The 7,154-nt window shown below is 44.0% G+C and overlaps 1 long non-coding RNA gene across 1 annotated transcript; it reads right to left on the minus strand.

The window, feature by feature from the left end:
- Positions 1-366: 366 nt before the first annotated feature.
- LOC117240781 lies at positions 367-679 on the minus strand. Its single transcript, XR_004494790.1, has 2 exons — positions 538-679; positions 367-400 (listed from the first exon to the last, which is right to left on the minus strand). It is a non-coding gene; the product is annotated as an uncharacterized LOC117240781 (long non-coding RNA).
- Positions 680-7,154: the final 6,475 nt, after the last annotated feature.

Below are 7,154 nucleotides of genomic sequence, written 5' to 3' on the forward strand. Positions count from 1 at the left end.
GGCCTAAACATTTTATGATTTCCGGGCAAAATACAGACGAATCCAGCGCTGATTTTAAAGCAGCTTCATCCAAATAAGCCACAATAAGAAATTCCCACGAAACAGTTGCGTTCATCCCCTGTCGAGGTCGCCGACCTCTTTGAATGCGTTTCAAGAGCATCGTACCAATGAAACTTCGAGTTCTAAACTAATTTCTCAGCCTTTTGCGTTAAATTTAACCTTCCGCGTTAGTGTATTTCGGACGAGTTCCTATTTTACGCTTTCGTCGACTTCACCAACGTAACATGCAGCATCCGCAAGTAAAACTGTCTCTTAAATTTGATGTGACACCGATACACGACGAGAAGAATCACAATGCCATTTTTATTCCACTTCGTTAATTTTTCGTCGTAAGGTTTAGCTGTAAATAGGATTAAAAAAATTTAGATTAACGAGGAATTTAAAATTGATCTGTTAAATCAACAATTTCCATTAGTTGTCAATAGATTTTATAAGCCTCAGATTACTGAGAAATTATACACATTGCAAAATATTTACCATTGGTTACCCACGCTACACGTAAATTTGATCAATCTACCAATGCACTAACACTGCAATAAATTTCTATTGCAACATTCCACGCTCCTTTGCCGCACCTTAAACTCCTCGCTAGATTTATTCCACCTTAAAGTGTCACATAACTCCTTCGACACCGATATCAAATCTTAAACTCCACCAAATTCCAGAGAAACTTGATTTCGTCCAAAGTAAGAGATTAAACTTAAAAAGCAATTTATTTCATCTTTAAACTATCCCAAACTTCTTAAATATAATTTATATATGTCGGAGATAAGAGGACACCGGTGCCTTCCCTCTGAAACCTCGGGAAAATCCATAAAAACATTGTAATTAAAATCTACAGTTGTAACTAAACGATTTGTCGTCATTCTAACCAATTGTATTTGTTTGAGACTTGTGACAATGAGCTTGGGCTCAAGGCGACAATTAGTCGCCGAACGTAGCCGCGGTCAACGGGACGAACTCTCCATCTAACAAAGGCATTGAGTAATCCTATAGTTCTCCTTAAAAGAAAGATTTGTAGCGGCACGTGGCAGTAAACACTCCAACGGTTTCTGTCCCGTAGCTTGCGACACGCAGATCCTATTCTCCGGGCAGGATGTTTACCAGATGTCGACGCGTCTCCACAGTACGTGATTGGCTAGCCCGAGGACCGTCATAAACACTAATATCTAGTTACCTAAAATCCTTCAACAGATACACAGTCTTTGTCCCAGTTACGGGAAGACAGGAGAGACCTATTTTTCCACGAACGACGTCTCCCACTAGCAACCCTCCCTCAAGGGCAGCTAGCATCCTTTTCTAACTACCGGTATGGAGATTGGCCAATTAGCAGCAACGTCAATTTCCCTTACTTTCCGAACGTAGGATGTCCCCGACGAATCCGATGATCTCGTGTCCTTAGACACACCCCGTCATAGTTTTCCTCTGGGGTATCACCGGGACGGAAAGTCATTCTCTCTTGCGGTCTCATCGACAAAAAAAAGAGATTAACGCCAGCGACTATTAACACAGAATTCGACTTAGATCTTTGCGAGTGCGTACGGCTACCGTCCCGTTGTCCGCGGGTTCGTTATTGAACCTAGTATCATTGTCATTAGTTTCTCGAGTATCTAGTTACCACGGTTACTTGTCCGGTTCTATGGTAATCGTATTTGCACTAGCCAATGTCTTCTCTATTGCATAACGACGACGTGTAATCCAAACGAAGATTCGCTTTACGCCCCTAACCCTAATTCTAATGTAAACCCGACATATATATATGTCGGAGATGAAAGAACACCAGAGCATTTGGAATTTTGGATAATCCCGCAACATTCTAACCTAGAATCTACTATAGCTGTAATTGAACAATTGTAGTTATTCAACCCGATTGTAATTATTCGAGAATTGTGATAATGAGCTTGGGCTCGAGGCGACAGTCAGTCGCCGAACGTAGCCGCGGTCACGGGATGAACGCTTTGCCTAACAAAGGTATGAAGTAATTCTATAGCCCTCCTTAAAAGAAATATTTGTGGCGACACGCGACAGTAAACATTCCAACGGTTTCTGTCCCGTGGCTCGTGCAGACCCTATTCTTCGAGTAAGATGATTGCCAGATGTCGATGCGTCTCCGCAGTACATGTTCGGCTAGCCCGAGGGCCCGTTATAAATCTTAAGGTTTAGTTAACTAAAGTCCTTCAAACAGACAAACAGTCTTTGTCCCAACTACGGGAAGATGGGGGAGACATATTTTTCAACGAGCGGCGTCTCCCACTAGCAACTTTCCCTCGAGGGCGGCTAGCATCCTTTTCTAACCACCGATATGGACATTAACCAATTAGCAGCAATACTTTCTGAACGAAGGCTTTTCTCGACGAATCCGATGATCTCGTATCCTTAGACACACCCCATTATAGTTTTCCTCTGTGGCATCATCGGGATGGGAAAGGCATTCTCGCTCGCGATCTCATCGATAAAAGAGTAACGTCTTCGCGATCAGTGGTTATTTCACGTTTTAACCAGACTTAGACTTTGTGAGTACGTTCTGTTGTCATCCCGTTGGCCGCGGATTCGTTATTAAGCCCGAGAGCATCGTCACTCGTGTCGCGAGTGCCGAACCGCTGTGATCAATTGTCGAGACTGTACTAATTCTATCATTGCAATAAACTACACCTGTGTGTAGCGTATCAATGGCTAATCCTCGAGAAGATTCCTTTGGCGCTCACAACCCCACTCCCAGTGCCAATCCGACATCAGAAGTGGGATCAGAACGGCTTCGAGCGCTGGAAGGGCAGATCGCTGTCATGAACAACCTAATTCATACGCTAATGCAAAGGCCAAATACGGGAACCACCAAATTACCACATTTTAACCCAGAAGTCGCAGGCGCCGACCCATCCGCGTGGTGCGCGGCTGTTAGTAGGGCCATGAAGAACAACCCCCTACGAGATGACGCGCTATACTCTGCCTTAAGTGACTCTCTACAGGGTTCTACAGCACATTGGCTGGCACGAATGACGGGTGACGGAGAGGTTAGTTGGTCTACCGTTAAGGAACGATTCCTTATACATTTCGGTGGCCGAGAGACGACGTCCTCATCGTTAATCAAGGTATCCAGGGAACCGCGGGGAGTGGGCGAATCCACGGGGGCGTTTGCCGGCCGTGTCCGTTCCCTCCTGCAGACGCGGTGGCAACATTCTACGCTAGACGAAATACTTCACGCTGTCACTCTCTACATATTAATTCCACACGACCAACGTCTTAAACGATTGGCCCTCACGAGCGATATCAGAACGGAGGACCAATTTCTGAGCGAAATGCGACCCTTTTGTTACGAAGAAGAGTCGACATTTTCGCCGAGAGATGCACCGGCGGAATCCGAAGCTAAGCGACGCAAGTTATCGGGCCACCAGACGAGGTGTCATTACTGTGGTACTCTCGGACACAGAATAAAGGACTGCCGCAAGAGGATGCAGAACGAACAGCAGAGGGATGCACGACGCCAGGAAGGAAGCCGACTGGCCGCACCGTCCAAGGCGGTTTGCTACAGGTGTCATGCGGAAGGCCATATCGCACCTAACTGCCCGGCACGACGGGACGGTAGACCAGGCCCCAAGGATGAGCGTAAAGTCAGCTTCTGCGTGGTGGAGTCCCCAGCCGGTAGTTTAAGTCATCTGGGTGAGTCGTTCCCGTTTTACTTCAATTCCGGAGCCGAGTGCTCATTAATTAGAGAATCTGTCGCTCCGAAATTCTCCGGTAGGAGAACGACAGATATAGTAGTTATGCGAGGAATAGGAAACACCTGCGTTAAGAGTACATCCCAGATCTTATCTACGGTACGCATCAACTGTTTTACATTGGAGATAACCTTTCACGTTCTAGCCGATAGTCACTTGCATTATGATATCATGATTGGCCGCGAGATCTTAAGCCAGGGTTTTGATGTAACTATTACACGAAATAGTGTCGATATTTGTAAAACGAAGACTATTAATGCCTGTAGTAAAACCTCCGAAGACGAGATCAATATCAATGCGGTTGACACTGACGTGGTTGGTAACGATAAAAGTCGGTTAATTTCTGTTCTCGAGAAATTAAAAAATTCATTCATTACGGGCTTCCCACGTACTCGCGTAAGCACGGGCCAGTTAGAAATACGGTTAATCGATCCTAATGTCACCGTGCAAAGCCGACTTAGCGAAGAAGAGCGTAGGATAGTGCGTGAGAGAATAGACGAGTTAATTAGAGCAAAAATCGTGAGGCCGAGCAACTCACCGTTCGCGAGCCCTATTTTACTTGTAAAGAAGAAAGACGGCTCAGATAGACTGTGCGTAGATTTTGGGGCATTAAATAAAAATACGGTCGCGAACCGGTATTCCCTACCCCTCATCGCGGATCAAATCGCGAGATTGCAGAAGGCGAGATACTTCATTAGCCTGGACATGGCCAGTGGATTCCACCAAATTCCCATTCATCCTAATTCGACGGAATATACGGCGTTCGTTACACCCGACGGGCAATACGAGTGCGTGACTATGCCGTTCGGATTGAAAAATGCACCATCCGTTTTCCAGAGGGCCATTCTCAACGCCTTAGGCGACCTCGCGTATTCGTTCGTTGTTGTTTACTTGGACGACGTCCTAATTATTGCCGACTCAGTAGATCAAGCCCTAGAAAGGTTGAGCACCGTATTAGATATCCTCGTGAAAGACGGATTCTCCTTTAACTTTTCAAAATGCTCCTTTTTAAAGACATTGGTACTCTACTTGGGATATGTAATTCGTAACGGAAAAGTCCGTCCAAACCCGGGTAAAATACAAGCCTTGAGTTCTTTACCTGCACCGTCGACCGTCACACAACTTAGGCAATTCATAGGTTTGGCCTCTTATTTCCGAAACTTCATTCCCAAATTTTCACAAGTAATGAAACCCCTGTATGCACTTACCTCGAATAACAAGAATATACCTTGGACGGATAGGCACGAACAGATAAGACAAAAGGTAATTTCCGTCCTGACTGACGCGCCGGTGCTAATGATATTTGACCCCAATTACCCCATAGAACTACATACGGACGCTAGCTCGGCAGGATATGGAGCCATTTTAATGCACAGGGTCGAAGGTAAAAATCGAGTAGTGGAATATTACAGCAAAAGAACTAACCCTGCGGAGTCTAGGTATCATTCCTACGAATTGGGAACGTTAGCAGTTGTAAACGCCGTCAAGCACTTCCGTCATTACTTACACGGACGAGAATTTCTCGTTGTCACCGATTGCAACTCCCTGAAAGCATCCAGTAATAAGGTACACTTGAACGACAGGGTTTACAGATGGTGGGCTTACCTGCAAACTTTTACCTTTGACATTATGTACAGGGAAGGTAAACGAATGGCCCACGCAGATTTCTTTTCGCGAAATCCCGTAGACTTGGATCGCAGTACGTTCAGCAAAATTGTAGAGAAAGAAATTAACCTAACCGAAATCTTCGACGATTGGCTACTAGCGGAACAACGTCGCGACCCACAAATTTCTGAGATCGTCGATAAATTACAGAACAAAGAGCTCGCGGAAGACGTCGCGAATACGTATGAGTTACGGTCCGGCACCCTTCATCGTAAAATACAGAGAAAAGGTAGAACTCTCTGCATGCCCATCGTTTCGAGAGGGTTTAGGTAGTCTGTTATTAACCATGTGCACCAGTCCATTATGCACTTAGGTTGGGATAAAACGCTTGAGAAACTGTACGAGTATTACTGGTTCGAAGGAATGGCGAAGTATGTTCGCAAATTCGTAGAGAGCTGTTATGCTTGTCGAGTTTCAAAGGCAAGTTCGGGTAGAGTACAAGCCGAATTACAACCCATACCTAAGACCAGTATACCTTGGCATACGGTTCATATGGACATAACGGGCAAACTAAGCGGTAAAAACGATTCGAAGGAATACGCCATTGTGTTGGTCGACGCCTTTACTAAGTTCGTATACTTGCACTATACCCGTAAGATAGACTCCATTAACACCATTAAAGCGCCTAAGTCCGCTATATTTTTGTTCGGCACTCCCTGCCGGATAATAGCGGATAAGGGAAGATGTTTTACGGGCAAAGAATTTCGAGACTTTTGGCAAGATAAATACATTAAACTCCATTTAATTGCGACCGGAGCTAGAAGGGCCAACGGACAGGTAGAGCGTATTATGAGTACGCTAAAAAACACAACAATAGAAACCACCGGGCGGTCCTGGCAAGACGCGATCGGGGAAATACAACTGGCCTTATATTGTACCACCAACCGCGTGACTAAGTCAAGCCCGTTGGAATTACTAATCGGAAAAACAGCGAGACCCTATGGCTTATCCCTACCCGACAATATCGGAGAAAGAGAAGTAAATATCTCCCATGTAAGACAGCAGGCGATAAAGAATATAGAAGGAAGCGCCAAATACGATAAGGATAGGTTCGACGAAAACAAAGCTAAAATAGTTAGGTTCAAACTTGGCGATTTCGTATTACGTTATAACGGCATACCATATAACGTAATACGTTATAACGTCATACCATATATCGTAATGCGTTATAACGTCATCCTATATAACGAAATACGTTATAATGTCATACCATATAACGTAATACGTTATAACGTCATACCATATAACGTCATACGCCATAACGTCGTCCCATATAACGTAATACGTTATAACGTCATACCATATAACGAAATACGGTATAACGTCATCCCATATAACGTAATACGTTATAACGTCATACCATATAACGAAATACGGTACAACGTCATCCCATATAACGTAATACGTTCTAACGTCATACCATATAGCGTAATACGTTATAACGTCATAGCATATAACATATTACGTTATAAAGTTATAGCATATAACGTATTACGTTATAACGTTATAAGATATAACGTGATACGTTATAACGATATACCATATAACGTAATACGTTATATCGTCATACCATATGACTTAATACGTTATAACGTCATACCATATAACGAAATACGTTATAACGTCATCCCATATAACGTAATATTTTCTAACGTCATACCATATAACGTAATACGTTATAACGTCATACCATATATCGTAATACGTTATAAC

The sequence above is a fragment of the Bombus vosnesenskii genome, unplaced genomic scaffold (assembly GCF_011952255.1).
Source record: "Bombus vosnesenskii isolate JDL3184/JDL3185 unplaced genomic scaffold, Bvos_JDL3184-5_v1.1 scf7180000014903, whole genome shotgun sequence".
Classification (NCBI taxonomy): Eukaryota; Metazoa; Arthropoda; class Insecta; order Hymenoptera; family Apidae; genus Bombus; species Bombus vosnesenskii.